The sequence below is a fragment of the Pithys albifrons genome, chromosome 8, assembly GCF_047495875.1.
Source record: "Pithys albifrons albifrons isolate INPA30051 chromosome 8, PitAlb_v1, whole genome shotgun sequence".
NCBI classification, from domain to species: Eukaryota; Metazoa; Chordata; class Aves; order Passeriformes; family Thamnophilidae; genus Pithys; species Pithys albifrons.
The window spans coordinates 1,876,105-1,893,905 of record NC_092465.1 but is presented as its reverse complement, the minus strand read 5'-3'; the positions used below and the strand labels follow the sequence as shown (position 1 = coordinate 1,893,905).

The 17,801-nt window shown below is 51.4% G+C and overlaps 1 protein-coding gene across 1 annotated transcript in view; it reads right to left on the bottom strand.

The window, feature by feature from the left end:
• NEB (nebulin) overlaps positions 1-1,211 on the bottom strand; it is a 118,482-nt gene extending 117,271 nt beyond the window's left edge. Inside the window, exon 1 of the mRNA XM_071562583.1 lies at positions 1,153-1,211. The gene's annotated coding sequence lies outside the window, so the exon portion shown is untranslated. The remainder of the gene's footprint in view (positions 1-1,152) is intronic.
• Positions 1,212-17,801: the final 16,590 nt, after the last annotated feature.

Below are 17,801 nucleotides of genomic sequence, written 5' to 3'. Positions count from 1 at the left end.
AAGCACTTGGGGTCATGGTTAGTGACTGGTCAGATCCTAAATAGAGCTGGGATCTGGCATTACTTTGACTGTTATGGAAAAACACTGGATTAAGTTTCAAATGTACTGATATAAATTAAAACTTTGGACAAATACTCCATTCTAAAAGTTGTGACACCAATAATGGAATTCAGTGAAAATATGAAAGAAGAGATTTCTTGAAATGGTGATGTCATATTTGCATTACAACAGAATTATCTGCAGCATTTTTCTTTTCTCTGTGACTATTCTCTGCTCTTTCACTATATTATTCAAGCTCCTGTTTGAGTGGGAGCTTTATCTGTATATTCTATGTATTCATTCAGAAGTAAAAGCCTAATCTAGAAAAATATCATAAATATTTTTAAGTGACTTTTGGTTAATGAGGCAATTTCTGTCTTCCCAACATCAGCCTATATTGATGCTCTGGGGTATTTTTAAGGCTTTTTTCTCCCTGTTTCTTCAGACCTGGAAAAGATGAAAACCCACAGAGTCAAAAATGAATGATGACACTGATTTTGCTGCAGGGCAAGACTCCAGTTTTCCCCCAGAGCCTGGAGCCTGTTCCCAGTGTTGGGATGGATGAGGCTTTGGAACAGCTGCTCCTGAGTCCAGGGATATTTGCCGTGTAAGCCGATCCCGCCGAGTGCCCAGAGTTTAGCTGGGTCCACTGCAATTCCTTCTGAGGCAAGGGAAGTAACCAGGTTAAATATAGGCACAGCCAATACTGCCCCTTTTTAGTTCCAAAGAGGTGAGAAAAACTGCCCAAAATTCATTTGTTAAACCGCTTCGTTAACTGTTCAAATAAATGAAGAATAACTGGGTGAATGGGCAGCAAGTCACGTGAAAAATCAGGCCAAAGTGAATGATTAAACCCAAGAGTGGGGACTGCATAGAAGCATATAAATTATAAATACTGACACTGTTACACCCTTCAGTTACACAGGCAATTGCAGCTCCAAACACAACTCCAGGTCCTTTCCTCCTCCTACAATCTGCAACTGGTTCCCCAGACAGAAAACCTCACTCCCTTGGGCAAGGTGAGACAACTGCTCCCAAAAACCCACCGAGAGGGGAAGCATCTCATGGTCCTGCTCTAAGGAGAGAAGTCAAAGGGGATTAAAATGTCCTTACCAGCACCATGCAGCAAATACCCCGTGGAGCAGAGCCCCTGCAGCCTTCCCTGCCGAGCGGCACGGGGCGAGAGCGAGGGGCTCAGCGGCCCCGGGGACACGTGGCCAGCACAGCCAATCTGGCCCAGCCCGCTCCAGTTTCAGCCTAAATATACCCAGTGACCCCCAGAGCAGCCACCTGTTCTCAGCAGCATGGAGGGAAGGGAGCTGGGCACCTCCTGGGAAACCCAGAGTGCCCCAGAGCCTGGCCAGGCTGCTCAGGGCTCTGCTGAAACGGGCCCAGGCAAACCAAGGGGATGCTCCAGGGAAAACACACACATTTCCTTCCTTCAGAGTGGGGAATAACAATGAAAATCAGTGGGTTTCACTCCTAAGTCATACCTGAATCAAAACTGGCCAAAGTGAAGAACCCCTGAACTTCAGAGCAAGCAGTCTGGACTCAAAGTAAGTTTTCAGCATAAATATGCCTTTACTTTCACCCAGTAAATTCACCTTTATCAGCTGGATGCAAATCACATGGCCATGTTTGTACCACTTATGTAGCTGGAGACACAGGCCCAGGAACACGGGAAAAGTGCTACTTGCACACTAAACACTTGCAAGGAACTTGATGAACAGCCAAACTCCCAGAATCCCAGAGCAAGCTGAGGTGGAAGGGACCCACATGGAGCCCCAGCCCTCAGCCCTGCACAGGGCACTGCTGACTCATGGCCAACCCCCCGAGATCAAACACCTGGGGAAGGAGGACTAAGAATACTCAATAAACAGATTAAGTGACAGGGGAGCAGCCCTGGTGCACAGAGTGCTTTGGAAGGTCAGGAATGACGTGATGGAGGGAGCAGAATCAGGGTGTGGAGAAGAGAAGTGACCTCTTGGGTCACCCAGGGGACTGACAACACAGGATGGCTTTGGTTCTTCAGGGAGGTGCATTTCAAAGCCAGGATCACCAACGTTCCCTTTTCAGGTACTAGATCAAGTAATTCAATAAATAACTGCATGGGGCCCCTGGGAGACACCTTCTTCTTCATTAACTCTTTCTAGAAGTTCATATTTATATCCAGATGAAATGTTATATCTCATTCACTACTGCCAAGTATTTAATACTCTGCACAGAGCTGCAGACCCTCCCCTTCCCCTCTGGGCAAGCCACAGGCTTTCAAACACTCCATGCTTTGCTTGACTAGGCAATCCTTCCCCTCTTTATCTGATTTCTGTTTATTTAAAGGTTTCTTACCTCTTCTGAAGATGTCCTGAAATTCTTACATGTTGGTGGAGTCTCTGGAGAGCAGTGCCAGCTTGACCTGCTGCTCTCCAACCCAGACCCTCTGGGGTGCATCCCAGAAATAACTCACAGGCTCATTTTCCTCCAAATTGCTGCTCCTCAGCTGATTGGAATCAAAATGTGACACCTTCATTAGCAACAACAAACCTTCATGGAGGGAAGGGCCAATGTTTCTTGCTGACCATGGAATTCATTATTGCCATTTCCAGCTCAAATTTTGGAAGCTCCTGCAAACAATAACTGGGTATTTCACACTGCTGGTTGATGTTATTTAGAAAGACACTAAACGAGGCCAAAATGCCACTACCACCTTTTCTGCCACTGAAATGCAGCTGGTTTTGTGTCAAAGCTGATCTTTAGCAGAACAGTCCAGGGCTGGAAAAGGACACAGAATAACCCACCAAAATTCCAGATGGGGTTTAAGAACCAACAGAATTATCAGTGAAATGAAAAGTTGGGCCGAATATAAGATTTTAGTTCTGATATCAGAACACAAAGAGGGGAGGAAGGTGCTCTTGGGTCACCTGAGGCTGTCAACAAATCTTTCCATTCTTGCCATTTCAGTTCTCTTTGAAACTGGAAAAACCCCCAACCAAACCCAACCCAACCCAACCCCAAACCCCACTACATTTTCTGTGATTTCTACTCAAGTCCACAACTGGCTTTTATGGGTGAAAAATTCAGTGTTCCCTTGGTTTGTGTACATGTAACACACATGATAAATGGAGCTTAACACCCCTGCCAACAGATGGGTTGTTACTGTGTATTTATATATAATATAATTAATATAATATAATATAATAAATATAATATAATATAATATAATATAATATAATATAATATAATATAATACATGCTCATGTATCTTCACATACGTCTATACATGGCATGGGGGAGGAGAACCCCAGAATTCCAAAATCCCTGAGGCTGGAAAAGCCCTGCCAGCCCCTGGAGCCCACCCTGTGCCCAATGCCCACCTTGGCAAAGCCCTCCCAGCCCCTGGAGCCCACCCTGTGCCCCATGCCCACCTTGGCAAAGCCCTCCCAGCCCATGGAGCCCACCCTGTGCCCAATGCCCACCTTGTCCCCCAGCCCAGAGCACTGAGTGCCACAGCCAGGACTGGGGACCCCAACTCTCCCTGGGCAGCCCCTTCCAACATCTGAAGCAAAGGGAACACTAAAATTGTTAATATCCCTTTCATTATTTTTAATTGCTTTGTTGTGAAAAATGTGTGTCTGTCTCAGATTTCATGTCACTCTTTGATGGACCGTTCACAGAACCATAAAATCATTAAGGCTGGAAGAGACATCCAAGATCACCAAGTCCAACCTTTGTCTTTGTTTTGAGAATACAAACTTGGCTTTGTGTGGGACAAGTATTTGAAGGGCCCCAGGGAAGCTCTGCTGGAGGAGAGAAGGTGACACACCAGCCCAGACCTATCCATGATCCAGAAACATCCCTGTGCTCAGCTGGAGCCCCTGAAAGCTGCAGGATGACTCAGGCAGAGGGAGATGCTGCTTTGCATTGCACCTGCCCACAATTTCAAGGCAGAAAACATTTTCCTGCCCTTCAGTTATTTCAATATTGAGCTCAGTCAGTCAGTCAGTCAGTCAGTCAGTCAGTCAGTCAGTCCTACTAATCCAAGGGCAGGACTGACACACATCCTGCCATGCCAGGGGCAGGATTTCACCTCCCAAGGTACCCAGGACACCACCTGGGCTTGGCAAGCACTGTAGCATTGAAAGGGACCTTTAAATACCTTTCTGTGTCTCTGTGGCTGGTTCTGACCCACCATCAGTGAGTTCCTCCTCATTCCTTTGGCCTCTCCCAACTGCCCTTTTGGTCTCATGTACAGAAAGACTGTGGAGAGAATTTTTACCAAAAAAGGCATATTTGCCAAAATAAGTGAAGGGTTGGTTAGACAAATGCAAGGGATTGCCTTGGAGTTAAATACACACACACATGTACCAGTTTCTCTGAACTCTCCCTTTGCAGATGGCAGCACATGAAGCCAAACTTTCCCCTTCTGGACCAGACAGGCCTTGCCAGGGATTGGGCCTTGGCTGATGAAGGAAAGGGTTTTTCAGGAGAGGATACACATTCTAACAAGAGGAATTCCACTTTTTCCTTTGGTGCTGCTTTCCCAAAGTATTAATAGAAAGCATTAGATCATAACAAATAATAATCTTGGAGGCAATGCCATCAAAATGCTGTGAGCAAATCACTCCCAGGTCTTACTTTCAGGTCTATTTTTGCCCCTGACAGGCTGACACAGGGTGAGCAGCACAAGGGAGGTGCTTGTGGGTGTGAAACAACCACTCACTCCACTGGCAGGAGTCAAAAAGGCTGTGCTGGAAGAGGAGGATCAAAGGAATATTGGTGTGAAACCAAAATTCATGTCATGCTTCCTGGTGTTTCTGGGCAGAGCAGGAACTGTCACCTCACTGATCACATTATTGGGGTTATGTAGATCACAGGACTGAAGGTTTTGGTACAGAAAGTGTTCAACCAGCATATTACAAAGATTGACTCAAGAGGATTCAAAGGAGTGAAAAAAAAAAACAACCAAACAAACCCCAACTGAAAGGAACAGGAACAAGACACCAAATATTTATTTTTTTTTCCCATGGTGGGATGTGATGAAGCAAAGAGAAATCACAAGAACAAATGCACCTCAAGAACCTGACTCCAGCTAGTTGTAGAAACTTAAAATGAGGTTAATACTTAAAGCCCCCAACACTGAAGGAGGAGAACCCCAGTTAAAGGTCCCATATATTGGCACAGATGGCCATTGGCACCAAGGGCAGCTCTCCTCACATGGCAGGGTCTGCCACAGCCTCCCTGGTCTTTACTTGGGGCCTTGGAGAAGCCCAAAAAACTCACTTATCAACAAGATGATGTCAAACAGTCTCATCTATCCCCCCTACTCATGTTCCCAAGACAGCAGCAGGGGCTGACACAGGCACTGAGCAGAAGGAAGATGCACCAAGGGAAGATTCCTTGAGAACCCAGAGCCAGCCCTGACTGTGTTGCCCCCATTTCCTGGTGATGTGGGAGCTGAGACAGCACCAGCTCTCACCTCCAACCAAAAATCTTTGTTTGGGAATAATTGGTCAAGTTATTAAAAACTGGGAAAGGAACATGAGGTCCTTCTCAACTCTTTTCTCCTTCCTGCTGTTTATAAGATAAATAAACCTTTATGTTTTTAGAACACACCTCAACTTTCCAAACCTACCAGTGTCCCCAGAGCTGCCTCCCCCTCACACCTTGCAGTGATAACACACCTGTGGCATTCCATGGGACTGAGCTGGAACAGCTGAGGAGGAAACCAGGAGCCCCTCCAGGTTCATTTCTGCCCCAGGTCACACTCAGGACACCCCACAAGTGTCCCCATCTCTAACAAGGCTTGGCAGCAGGGCAGTTTCACGTGGCATGGGCTGGCACTGCCAACTTTCCACAGCCCCCAGCCAAGGGATGGACTGGCATGGCTGGGACAGGGGGGCACTCCCTGGTGAGACCTCTCTGGGCTGGGGGGACATTGCCCTGGACACAAGAATTCTGCCCTGGAAATGTGAATTCTGCCATCCCCTCTGCTGCCTTTTGCAGTTCCAAACCTGCCCTGATGTTGCTGGGAGAGGGTCATGCCCCAGGTGAGGACAGAGGGAAGGAATCAAACATTTACTGCATAGCCCTCCACATAATTCTTCCCCACAGATGTGCTTTGATCCCAAAAGGGAAGAGAATCCCAGAGTCACTCCATAGCTGGGGGTGGAAGGGCCCTCTGGAGATCACCCAGGCCAAGCCCTGCCCAGGCAGGGTCACCTGGGGCAGGTGACACAGGAGCACATCCAGGTGGGTCTGGAATGTCTCCAACAGGGACACTCCACACCCTCCCTGGGCAGCTGTTCCAGACTCTGCCACCCCCATGGACAGAAGTTCTGCCTCATGTAGAGGTGGAACTTCTGCTTTAGTTCATGGCCACTGCTCCTTGTCCTGGACCCCCCCTGAAAAGTCTGGAATCCCCCTCCTGGCACCCACCTTGGAGACATTTGTGTGACATTTGTGTGACGGGATCCCCTCTCAGTCTCCTCTCCAGACTAACCAGGCCCAGCTCCCAGTCTCTGCTCACCAGGGAGGTGCTCCAGACCCCAAACCATCTCTGTGGCCTCCACTGGCCCCTCTCCTGTAGCTGCTGGTCTTCCTTGCACTGAGGAGCCCAGAACAAGCCCTGGACAGGAGGTGTGATGGAGGCAACAGACCCTTTCACTTCCTTTCCTTGGACAAAAGAAGTGCTACTCTCAGTCTCCCTCATTCCCAGAGTTTTCCAAGGGCATGTGCAGAGCCCCCAGGAGAATCTCCAGGCCTCACCTCTGCCTCCTGGTCCCTCTCCTTCCAACCCCTCTGACTTTCCCACATTGCAGAGCAGTTCCCACAGCCAGTGCAGAAGCAAACAGGCAGTTCAGAAGAGATATGGGCTTCCAAAAGAATGGGTCAAGACAAGATCACAAAAGCTGCTGTAAAAGAAGGCCAAGTTTTAGATCCAAACTCAAAGATCCACTAAAGAAATGCCCAAATAACTAAACCTTCCCAGCAATGCACAGCTCATGCACCATTATCTTCCCACCCTGAAGGATGCTGGCCATGGACTGCAGCTCACATGTCCCAGTTTCAGTGCCACAACCTTCAGCAAACTGAAACCTCTGCCTGAGAATTTGGATTTTAAATTCCTTTTACTCTGCTCCTTCCAAAGGAATGTATTTCTATGAAAGGTTCAAACACCTCTGGCTGTAAAAGGAGGGGGACACTGCAACGTGCTCCACATTCCAGACCTGCATTGCTGGGCTGGTGTCTCATGTCCTGAAATACAACCTGCACTAGCCCAGGAAACATTGAGGCTCCCCAGAGCCATGGCCAGGAATATTCTGCAGCAGTTCCTGGGGCAGGACACTCTGGGAAAGGTCACAGACACAACCCCAGGGCCACCAGCACAACAGCCCCTGAGCAGGTGTGCCCTGCACTGTCCCCACAGCTCTGAGCAGCCTCAGGGACCTGCTGCTGCTGCTGCTCCCTCTGCTCTGCAGGGCATGGACAACGAGGGAACCTGCCCTGGAGGCAAGGAGGGGACACTTCATTGCAATAAGGAATGACATTGTCCCAAATAACATCCCTTGGTGCTGTGCCATCCTTACCCAGGGGCAATGACCTTGGGGGACCTGCAGGAGCTCAGGAGCCAACATGAAGTGACCCCACTGAAGGGATCCCACTGACCCAGGGACAGGAACAGGGACCTTACCTGAAAATCTCACCCCAAGGACAGCTGGAGCCCCCCCTGCTCTGGAGCCAGGCTGGGAGAGCTGGGAATGTTTCTCTGGAGAAGGGAGGGCTCCAGGGACACCTGAGAGCCCCTGGCAGGGCCTGAAGGGGCTCCAGGAGAGCTGGAGAGGGACTGGGGACAAGGGATGGAGGGACAGGACACAGGGAATGGGATACTGGGAATAGATGGGATATTGGGAAGGAATTGGTGGCTGGGAGGGTGGGCAGGCCCTGGCACAGGTTGGGCAGAGAAGCTGTGGCTGCCCCTGGATCCCTGGGAGTGTCCAAGGCCAGGCTGGAGCAACCTGGGACAGTGGGAGGTGTCCCTGCCCATGGCAGGGGTGGCACTGGATGGGCTTTAAGGCCCCTCCAACCCACAGCACCCTGTGATTCCATGATCCTGTGATTAACTGCAGCCCTTGGCTGAGGTCCTGCCCCTCAGCCCACGCCCCCAGGGCTGCCCCTGAGCCCCCCAGTGCCCCCCAGACCCACAGTGATCTCTGCACATCCCTCATTGCTCTGTCAAAAATGACTCAGGCTTTGAATGCCCTTTTTCTCTGCAATGAGGGATCAAGAGGGAAGAAAACTTTATTCAGTTCATTAAATGGCTTTAATTTCAAAGAGTCTGGCAGACTGTCAGCTCATTCCCTTGCAAACAATTCCATGGGAGGCTGAACTCCTGGTGACTTCATGGGGCTTTTTATAAAGTGAGTGTGGAGGGACAGAAACAGCTGCAGAGCACCCTGAGCCCTCAGCACCCCCAAGTCCCCAGGGCTGGGATGCTCCTGGGACAGGTTTGCAGGCAAGAAAACAACTCACCTTGAGTTTGGGAATGTTTTGGGGCAGACCTGGAGCCCACCCTCAGTGTGTGCTCACTGGGGCTGCTGAGGGGGGTTTAATGCAGCAAAATTCCCTTCCCAGCCTGAACATCCAGTGTTGGTCTCACACAGGGAAACCCTTCCTGAGCTGCCAGTTCCCCATCCTTGCTGCAGAGTCCAGGGGAGATGAGACCCAGTCCAGCTCCTGCACAAGTGCTGCCAGTCCACACATTTCTCAGCAACCAACACAGAACAAGCATTTTTGTTTGTTGAGATGCTTTGGCTTTGTTTTGCAAAGCAAGTAAATAATTTTCAGGTTTGAAGGGAGTTGTTCCTACAGTGAAACTGCAGTGACAGGCACCAAAACCTCTCTGGGGCAAAACAAGCCATGGGAAGGTCCCAGCAATGGCAGATTTACTGAAGGAGGACTTTTGGTAAAGAGCAGAAACAACTTAGACTAAGGCAAGACTAAAGACAGACTGTCCCAGGCAGGGCAGGCCATTAAAAAACCTCTAAAATTGCTGTGTGACTGTGATAAAAGCTCATCCTGAGAGAAAAAAGCAGCTTGGGGGGAACTGCTCTGCCAAAGGGGACACTAAAGGAGCCCCCCAGGTTTGTCTGGGCTCAGAGGGGCTCGGGCAGCTCACCCAGCCCTGGGGCAGAGGAGGAGGATGGGCTACAACAACAGAGCAGCACAGCAGAGCCTGGGCAGGGAAAAGCCCCTTCCCACTGCAGGGTGAGCTGCTCTGTAAGGTCCTTCCAACCCCAAACCCCTCTGGGATTGTGTGACCTGTGCTTTAGTAACACAGAGCCACGGGACGCCACTCAGCCCCAGCTCCTAAACCACCTGCAAAGCTCCAGCACGAGCAGGAGCTCCCCTCAAATACTGCACAGAAAAGCCAAAAACCCGCCCCCAGCCCTGCCCTTTATCCAGCATCCTCCTCCCACCACCAACCTCTGCTGGTCCCAGTTTGCCCCTGCTGGTTCAGCCGGGAATGCCACCTGTGCAGGCTGGCACACAGGATGCTGCCATGGAAAGGTCCAGGGTTTCCATCCCAGGCAGGTCCAAGAGCTCCTCTTGCCTCCCTGTGCCTGGAACAAAAGTGTTCTCCTGGGATTAGACACTGAAACATCAGGACAGCAGGGCAGGGCAGGGGGCACAGAGCAGGAATTGCTGCATGGAAAGGGTGGGCAGGCACTGGCAGGGGCTGCCCAGGGAGGGTTGGAGTGACCAGCCCTGGAGGTGCCCAAGGCAGGACTGGCCGTGGCACTCAGAGCTCTGGGCTGGGGGACAAGGTGGGCATCGGGCACAGGGTTGGCTCCAGGGGCTGGGAGGGCTTTGCCAAGGTGGGCATTGGGCACAGGGTGGGCTCCATGGGCTGGGAGGGCTTTTCCAAGGTGGGCATTGGGCACAGGGTGGGCTCTAGGGGCTGGGAGGGCTTTGCCAAGGTGGGCATTGGGCACAGGGTGGGCTCCAGGGGCTGGGAGGGCTTTGCCAAGGTGGGCATTGGGCACAGGGTGGGCTCCAGGGGCTGGCAGGGCTTTGCCAAGGTGGGCATCAGGCACAGGGTGGCTCCAGGGGCTAGAAGGGCTTTCCCAGCCTCAGGGATCCTGGGATTCCTTGCTCCACATGTTTCCCTGGTGGCCCCAGAGGAGATGCTGGTGCGGGGCTGCCCCAGGGAGAGGCTGCCCAGTCCCTGCCTCAGTGTGGCAGCACAGCCACGGTGTGGGCACAGGCATTGCCTAATCAGCCCAAATTAACGACTGCAAGCTCAGGCATTGCCTAATCAGCCCAAATTAACGACTGCAAACTCCATTGCCTAATCAGCCCAAATTAAGGACTGCAGGCTCGGGGCTGCACCACCACCACTGCCCCGAGGCAACACTGACCCTCCCCAGAGAATTTCCAGCCCTTGCAGTGCCCCAGAGAGCAGAGTGAAATCTCTGGGGCTCAGCCCGAGTCCCTCAGGTCACAAACAGAAGGTATTTTGTGCCTCTGGGTCCCCCAGGGCCCACACAGGGGGTACAGCAGAGGGACAGGGGAAGGGTTCCTTCTGCTGGCAGCACAGGCTCACAGGGATGGATCCCCCTGGATGCAGCAAAATTCCCTGCAATAAAAAGCTTTGAGTTTGAAGTATTTGCTAAGAGAAAGGAGGATCCTGCCCCCTCTGGCCTCCCTGGAGCAGCAGCAAAATACCCCAGAGCTCCATGTCCTGGGTGGGGGGGACTCCCAAGGGTCAGTCCAAGGGGTTCCAGACTCCCCTCCATGCCCAGCTCAGCCTCTTCCCTGCAGCACCTTTGGCATCCAGAAGAAATTCCCTGGCCAGCTTCATACAAACACTCTGGTTTATTTGGGTTCAGTTGTTGCTCTGATTACCCAGCCATTAATTCAGGTTTCAAAGCCATAACACAGGCAAGAATGTGAGGGTTCAGCAGGACAAGGCCCTCTTCAACATTTACACTAAATCTTTTAATTTTTTTTTAAAAATCAAGACAGTTTTCATTGTTCCCAAAGAGATCTGCACCTCTGCATGACCCCAAGAGTTGCCCTCATGTATATACACACATATATATATATTTGTAGAAGAGCTTTCCAGTTCTGAAGAATGAAGGCAAAAAGGCAAATCAGAACTGAAAAATAACAAGAATTAACTCTTGACTACTGCCAATATTGCTGACCATTCTGCAGTTTTGCATCTAATTCAACCTCATATTAAAATAAAACCATATTCAGAGAGAATAAATCAATGCAGAGAGGGCAGCAAGGGAGAGACAGCAGAGCCTGCCATTTCAAAGGTGATAATTAGGTCAGGAAGTCTCTGTTAGAGAGAAACCAGCAGTGGAGGAGAACACCCCAGGGCAGCCTCACACAGGACAGAACAAAAGCCAGACAGCAACACTTTCTGCTCAAAAGCCTCTTTGCAGTTCCTACACCACAGGGCAGTGCCTGAGGAAGGCAGAGGTCAGAGGAACCCTGTGCTGCACCAGACAAAAATCAGGTCTGATGGTGGTGGCTCCTTTTTAACCACCTTGTATTCAACTGGAGCCAAAGGGAAACCCAGAGCAGCTCCCAGAAAAGTTGTAGGAAAGTCAAGGAATAACTGAGTTACAGAGGGATACAGGGACCCCACCAGGAAATGGGTTTTAAATCATAATGGTCTTTTCTAATTTTTAATCAGACCTGTACTAACTTTGTGTTTTATATTAATTTTTATTTTAGCTTGTAGCCCAGTTCATCAGTTCCCTTAACCTTGCAGAGCTTTAGACAAGGTGGAATTTAACCCTGGAGCTGTAAGATGAACTTTAAGAAATAAACCCAAACCCTGTTTAGATCAGAGGCTGAGCTGAAAGAAATAAACCCAAACCCTGTTTAGATCAGAGGCTGAGCTGAAAGAAATAAACCAAAACCTTGGTTAGATCAGAGGCTGAGCTGAAAGAAATAAACCCAAACCCTGTTTAGATCAGAGGCTGAGCTGAAAGAAATAACCAGAAAACCTGTTTAGATCAGAGGCTGAGCTGTAAGAAATAAACCAAAACCTTGGTTAGATCCGAGGCTGAACTTTAAGAAATAAACCCAAACCCTGTTTAGATCAGAGGCTGAGCTGTAGGAAATAAACCCAAACCCTGTCTAGGTTGAAGCTGTACCATTGTTTAGCTGAAAGGAAATGCAGAGCTGCAGAGATCAGGGCAGCCCATCAGAGTGTTCAGAGTCCCCCAAATATCCTGCCTGACTCTGGGGAGGGGTTTGCAGTTGTAGCTCAGGATATAAACCTGGAAACACAAAAGTCTTGTGGAACATCTTTGGTGGAATTATCCCCCATGTTCCCAGCCCTGGATAAAAGGAAGGGTTTGTTCTATTTTATTGGATTTGATTGTTTCTTAATTCAAGAGAAAAAGAACATTCCTTCAACCCCAGCAAAAGTGTCCCAGGAAAACCAGGGAATTCCAGGATGGGTTGGGTTGGGAGGGCCCCAAAGCCCATCCAGTTCCAACCCCAACACTTCCCACCATCCCAGGCTGTTCCAAGCCCTGTCCAGCCTGGCCTGGGACATTCCAGGGATGCAGGGGCAGCCCCAGCTTCCCTGGGCAGCAGGGCAGGGTGGGCACAGCCACAGCTCCAGTGCCAGGAGCAGCCAGAGCCCATCCCGAGGGGAAAAGGGAGTCCCAGAGGAACAGACACGGCTCGGAGGAGGAGGAGGGTGGGCATTTCTCCATCCCCACAGCCTCATCCAGGGGGTGCTGCAGCCCCTCAGTCCCCAGAGCCCAGGGAGCACCATCACCCTGTCCCTGAACTGGGCAGTGACTCCACAGGACCCCTGGATCCAGCACAGCACGGCTGGGAGGGATGGGAGGACCCCCTGGGATCACCACCCCCCAACCACTGCTGGGCAGGAACACACGGAATCCAGGCTGGAAAACCCCTGCAGGATCTTGGATCCAACCTGTGACCTGTTCCCACCTTGTCACCCAGGCCATTGGATCAGAGATTTCACCTTTAAGCCCAGCTTTGGCTCCATCTCTTTCCCTTTCCAGGAAGTTCCCTCTAATCCCCCCCAAATCCCAAGTCCCGCATGTGCTCCCTCCACATTCCCACATCACATCCCCGGGATTCAGCATTCCCAACAGGAAAACAGCGTTTCACACTCACTTTAATTCCCATCGACACACACTTATCCCCACACAAACCCCCTCACAGGTTGGGCAGAGAAATCCCCCAGAGAGCCCCAAAATCCAGGCAGGAATCCCGGGATTGCTGGAGGAGTTTCCCTGCAGCTCCCACAAACACAGATGGATGCAAAGAGGCACATTGTGACAGGTGATTTCCCCTTCAAACCACAAACACTGGTGGGTTTTAAAGACCCAGCAGCTCCTCCATCATCTCTAAATGCACACACAGGATGGGGCAGAGCTGCCCACCCCAAACCCACCCCAAACCCACCCCAAACCCAGCCCAAACCCACCCTAAACTCACCCCAAACCCAGCCCAAACCCAGTGCAAACTCACCCCAAATCCACCCCAAACCCAGCCCAAACTCACCCCAAATCCACCCTAAACTCACCCCAAACCCACCCCAAACTCACCCCAAACCCACCCCAAACTCACCCCAAACCCACCCTAAACTCACCCCAAACCCAGCCCAAACCCAGCCCAAACCCACCCCAAACCCACCCCAAACTCACCCCAAATCCACCCCAAACTCACCCCAAACCCAGCCCAAACCCAGTGCAAACTCACCCCAAACCCAGCCCAAACTCACCCCAAACCCAGCCCAACTCACCCCAAACCCACCCCAAACTCACCCCAAACCCACCCCACTCTGGGTTGGTTCCACTGCAACAAGAGTCAGACCCAGGGGATGAGTTCCCTGCAGCTGCACAAAACCAGACTTTAAAAGACAGAAAGAGGCAAAGGGGCAGCAAATCAAGGAATGTTCTGATAAAACTACAGGGAAAGAAGTTGCTTAATAGAATCATGGTTTTAATTTCTTATAATAAATAGCTCTATCAAATGTTTCAGCTGAATTACTTTCATATCCAAGCTGAGTTCAGACTCCAGAGCTCTCCCTGGGAACTTCCAGCCCTCCCAAGCCTCGGGATGGATTGGAAACAATCATTTCACACATTGTGGGGTGAGATTTGATTGCAGGCTCAGCATTACCCACAGATTTTATGCATTTCCCTCAGAAAGAAGACAGAGCCTTCAGACAGAGAAGGACAAAGTTCAGGCCACCCAAGGGAGCCTGCCCTGCCCAGGAGCCCCAGGTGGATCCACAGGGATGGGACTTGGCACTGCACTCCCAGCCAGGCCAGGGAACAGCCCTGAGGGTTGGACTGAAGGAATTGCAGGTTCAGGGGAGGAGGTGGAACAGTTTCCAGCCCTTGGCCAGGTCTGAGGTTCCCTCCCAATCAAGCCCCAAGCAGCACAGGCAGGCTGAGCCCTGGGCTGCAGGACTTGGAGAAGAGAGCAGGAGGGAATGTCCAAAAACATTTGTGGAAACATAAGAGAGTTAAACTGGACCCTCCAGCAGCCCCACCAGTGTTATTTGTTGCCCACAGACACACTCAGCTCCAGCCCCAGGTGTTCTGTTTGGTTATTTTTAGCCTCTCCAAGACAACCCATCTTTTCCTGGCCCTTTTTCCCCCCTCCTCAGTGTCTGAAGCTGGAAGGACCAGACAAGGTAACACTGACCTGGAGATGCACAAAGTACCACTCCCAGCCCTCCAGGTAAAGCTTCACTCACTCTCAGCCAAGTTCTCTACATTTCCAAAGAGAAAAAGCTTAAAAACCCCTCCCAGCTGGGTCCTTCTCACCCAAAACCCACCTCAAGGGGCTGAGGGTGGTGCAGGAGTGGCTGCTCTGTGGATAAAGCCACAACCCAGTGTAAGATCAACCCCCTGTAAGGCAAGAGCACAATTTCTGCTTCCAGTGCACTGTTTAAGAAGTTACAGTGACAGCCCCTTGTAATTTTTGACCCTTTGAGGTGTTCACTGCAACAATACACTCGAGCCACAGCTGGACTCCTCATCAGGCCACATCTGCACTCACAGCACAGATGCAAAGACATTTCCCTTTCCCAACCCCAGATGTGCCCCTGGGATGTCCCTGATGTGACCCTGGGATGTCCTGGCCCTGCCCCTGGAATGTCCCAGACGTGCCCCTGGAATGTCCCGGCCCCAGGGATGTGCCCCTGGAATGTCCCAGACGTGTCCCTGGGATGTCCCAGCCCCAGATGTGCCCCGGGGATGTCCCAGATGTGCCCCGGGGATGTCCCAGCCCCAGATGTGCCCCTGAGATGTCCCGGCCCTGCCCCTGGGATGTCCCAGATGTGCCCCTGGGATGTCCTGGCCCTGCCCCTGGGATGTCCCAGACGCGCCCCTGGGATGTCCCGGCCCCAGACGCGCCCCTGGGACGTCCCGGCCCCAGATGTGCCCCTGGGACGTCCCGGCCCTGCCCCTGGGATGTCCCGGCCCTGCCCCTGGGATGTCCCGGCCCTGCCCCTGGGATGTCCCGGCCCTGCCCCTGGGATGTCCCGGCCCTGCCCAGGAAGCAGCACTTTAAGGCTTCACTTCACACTCATCTGAATGACGAGCTGAGAATGGTTTTTCAGCCCTAATTGCCCTGCCAGTGCCAAAGTTACAGATCCCCCGGCCAGGGAGGAAGAAGCCACTTCCACCAGGGGGTTACAGGCCAAGGATTCCTGGACTGAGTTATTTAAACAGAGCTCCTTGACAGGAATCCCTGACAGCCAGGAGCACAAAGCCAGCATTGCCATCCCGAGGCAGGCGGGGGGATGCCTGAGAAATGGGGAACACTGGGAATGAGGGGGAGAGCAGAGCTGGAACAGATCCATCCTAACTCCTGGCCAGGCTGGGTGTGGGGAGGGACACCCCACTCACTCCCTTCCACACTCCCAGATGCTTTTATAGATGTGTCCCTACTCCGAGGAAATGGGAATTGCAGCATGGGAAGAAAAGAGGGATTCTGGCACAGACTGGCAGTGCCTGCAGGTCCATTCCCTGCACCCACAGAAAGCTCAGAAGCAGCTCAGCCTCCCTGGGGGCAGAAGGATCAACACAGGAAGCCTGGGAGATCCCTGCTCACACCTGCCAGCTTTGTATCCCACTTTTCCTCACAATTAAAGGCCTGGATCACGTTCCAGAGGCAGCACATTTCAGAGATGATTGACCAGATTTATTACCTGCTAAACCTAAAGAAACATTTTAAGTATTACTGAAATGACTTGCTCTTTTTTTCTGCCAGTAAAATGCCATAAACTGCAGCATAAACTTCAACCACCACTTTTTAAGGCTCCTCCCTCCTCTGTAGAGCATCCCAAGGAAGAATTCCACATCCTAAGAAGGAGTTTCATGGAGAACAAAGGCAAAGCTGGAAGCCAAGGCAGCACAACACCGAGGGTGAAACACAACCAAGGTCATGACTCAGGGCATTGATGCAAAGTTCCCCTGGTTTTCTACAGACAGAGCTGGGAGGAAAATGGGAATTGTCCTACAAGGAAAGGAAAAAAGCTGTAAACAAGAAGCACAGACACAAAGGGTTTGAGAGATCAAAAGTTTGGCTGCTCCTTTGGGGACTGAAACATTTTTAACTTCCCACACAGGCACTTCAAAGCACCCTCACAGCAACTATTCCAGAGGGTTGGGATTGATCACAGCAGCCATTCCAGAGGGTTGGGATTGATCACAGAAACAATTCCAGGGGTTGGGATGGATCACAGAAACAATTCCGAGGGTTGGGATTGATCACAGCAACCATTCCAGGGAAGAGTTTGGGATTGATCACAGAAACCATTCCAGAGGGTTGGGATTGATCACAGAAACCATTCCAGAGGCTTGGGATGGATCACAGAAACCATTCCAGAGGGTTGGGATTGATCACAGCAACCATTTCAGGGGGTTGGGATGGATCACAGCAACCATTCCAGGGGGTTGGGATTGATCACAGCAACCATTTCAGGGGGTTGGGATGGATCACAGCAACCATTCCAGGGGGTTGGGATTGATCACAGCAACCATTCCAGGGGGCTGGGATGGATCACAGCAACCATTCCAGAGGGTTGGGACTGATCACAGCAACCATTCCAGAGGGTTGGGACTGATCACAGCAACCATTCCAGAGGGTTGGGATTGATCACAGAAACAATTCCAGGGGGCTGGGATGGATCACAGAAACAATTCCAGAGGGTTGGGATTGATCACAGCAGCCATTCCAGAGGGCTGGGATGGATCACAGCAACCATTCCAGAGGGTTGGGACTGATCACAGCAACCATTCCAGAGGGTTGGGATTGAGCACAGCAACCATTCCAGAGGGTTGGGACTGATCACAGCAACCATTCCAGAGGGTTGGGATTGATCACAGCAACCATTCCAGAGGGTTGGGATTGATCACAGCAACCATTCCAGAGGGTTGGGATTGATCACAGCAACCATTCCAGAGGGTTGGGATTGATCACAGCAACCATTCCAGGGGGCTGGAATTGATCACAGCAGCCATTCCAGGGGTTGGGATTGATCACAGCAGCAATTGCAGGGGAGAGTTTGGAAACACTGACAATGGGGGGACAGACCCCACCAGCCCAGGCTGACAATCAGCATCTCAAGCCCAGGTGTGAAATCCCAAGCCCTGGCCAAGGTGCAGGCACAGGATGTGCCAGGGAACATCAGGCACTGCTGAATTCTGGCCACAGCTGCCCCCAAAACCGAGGGCAGGCAGGAA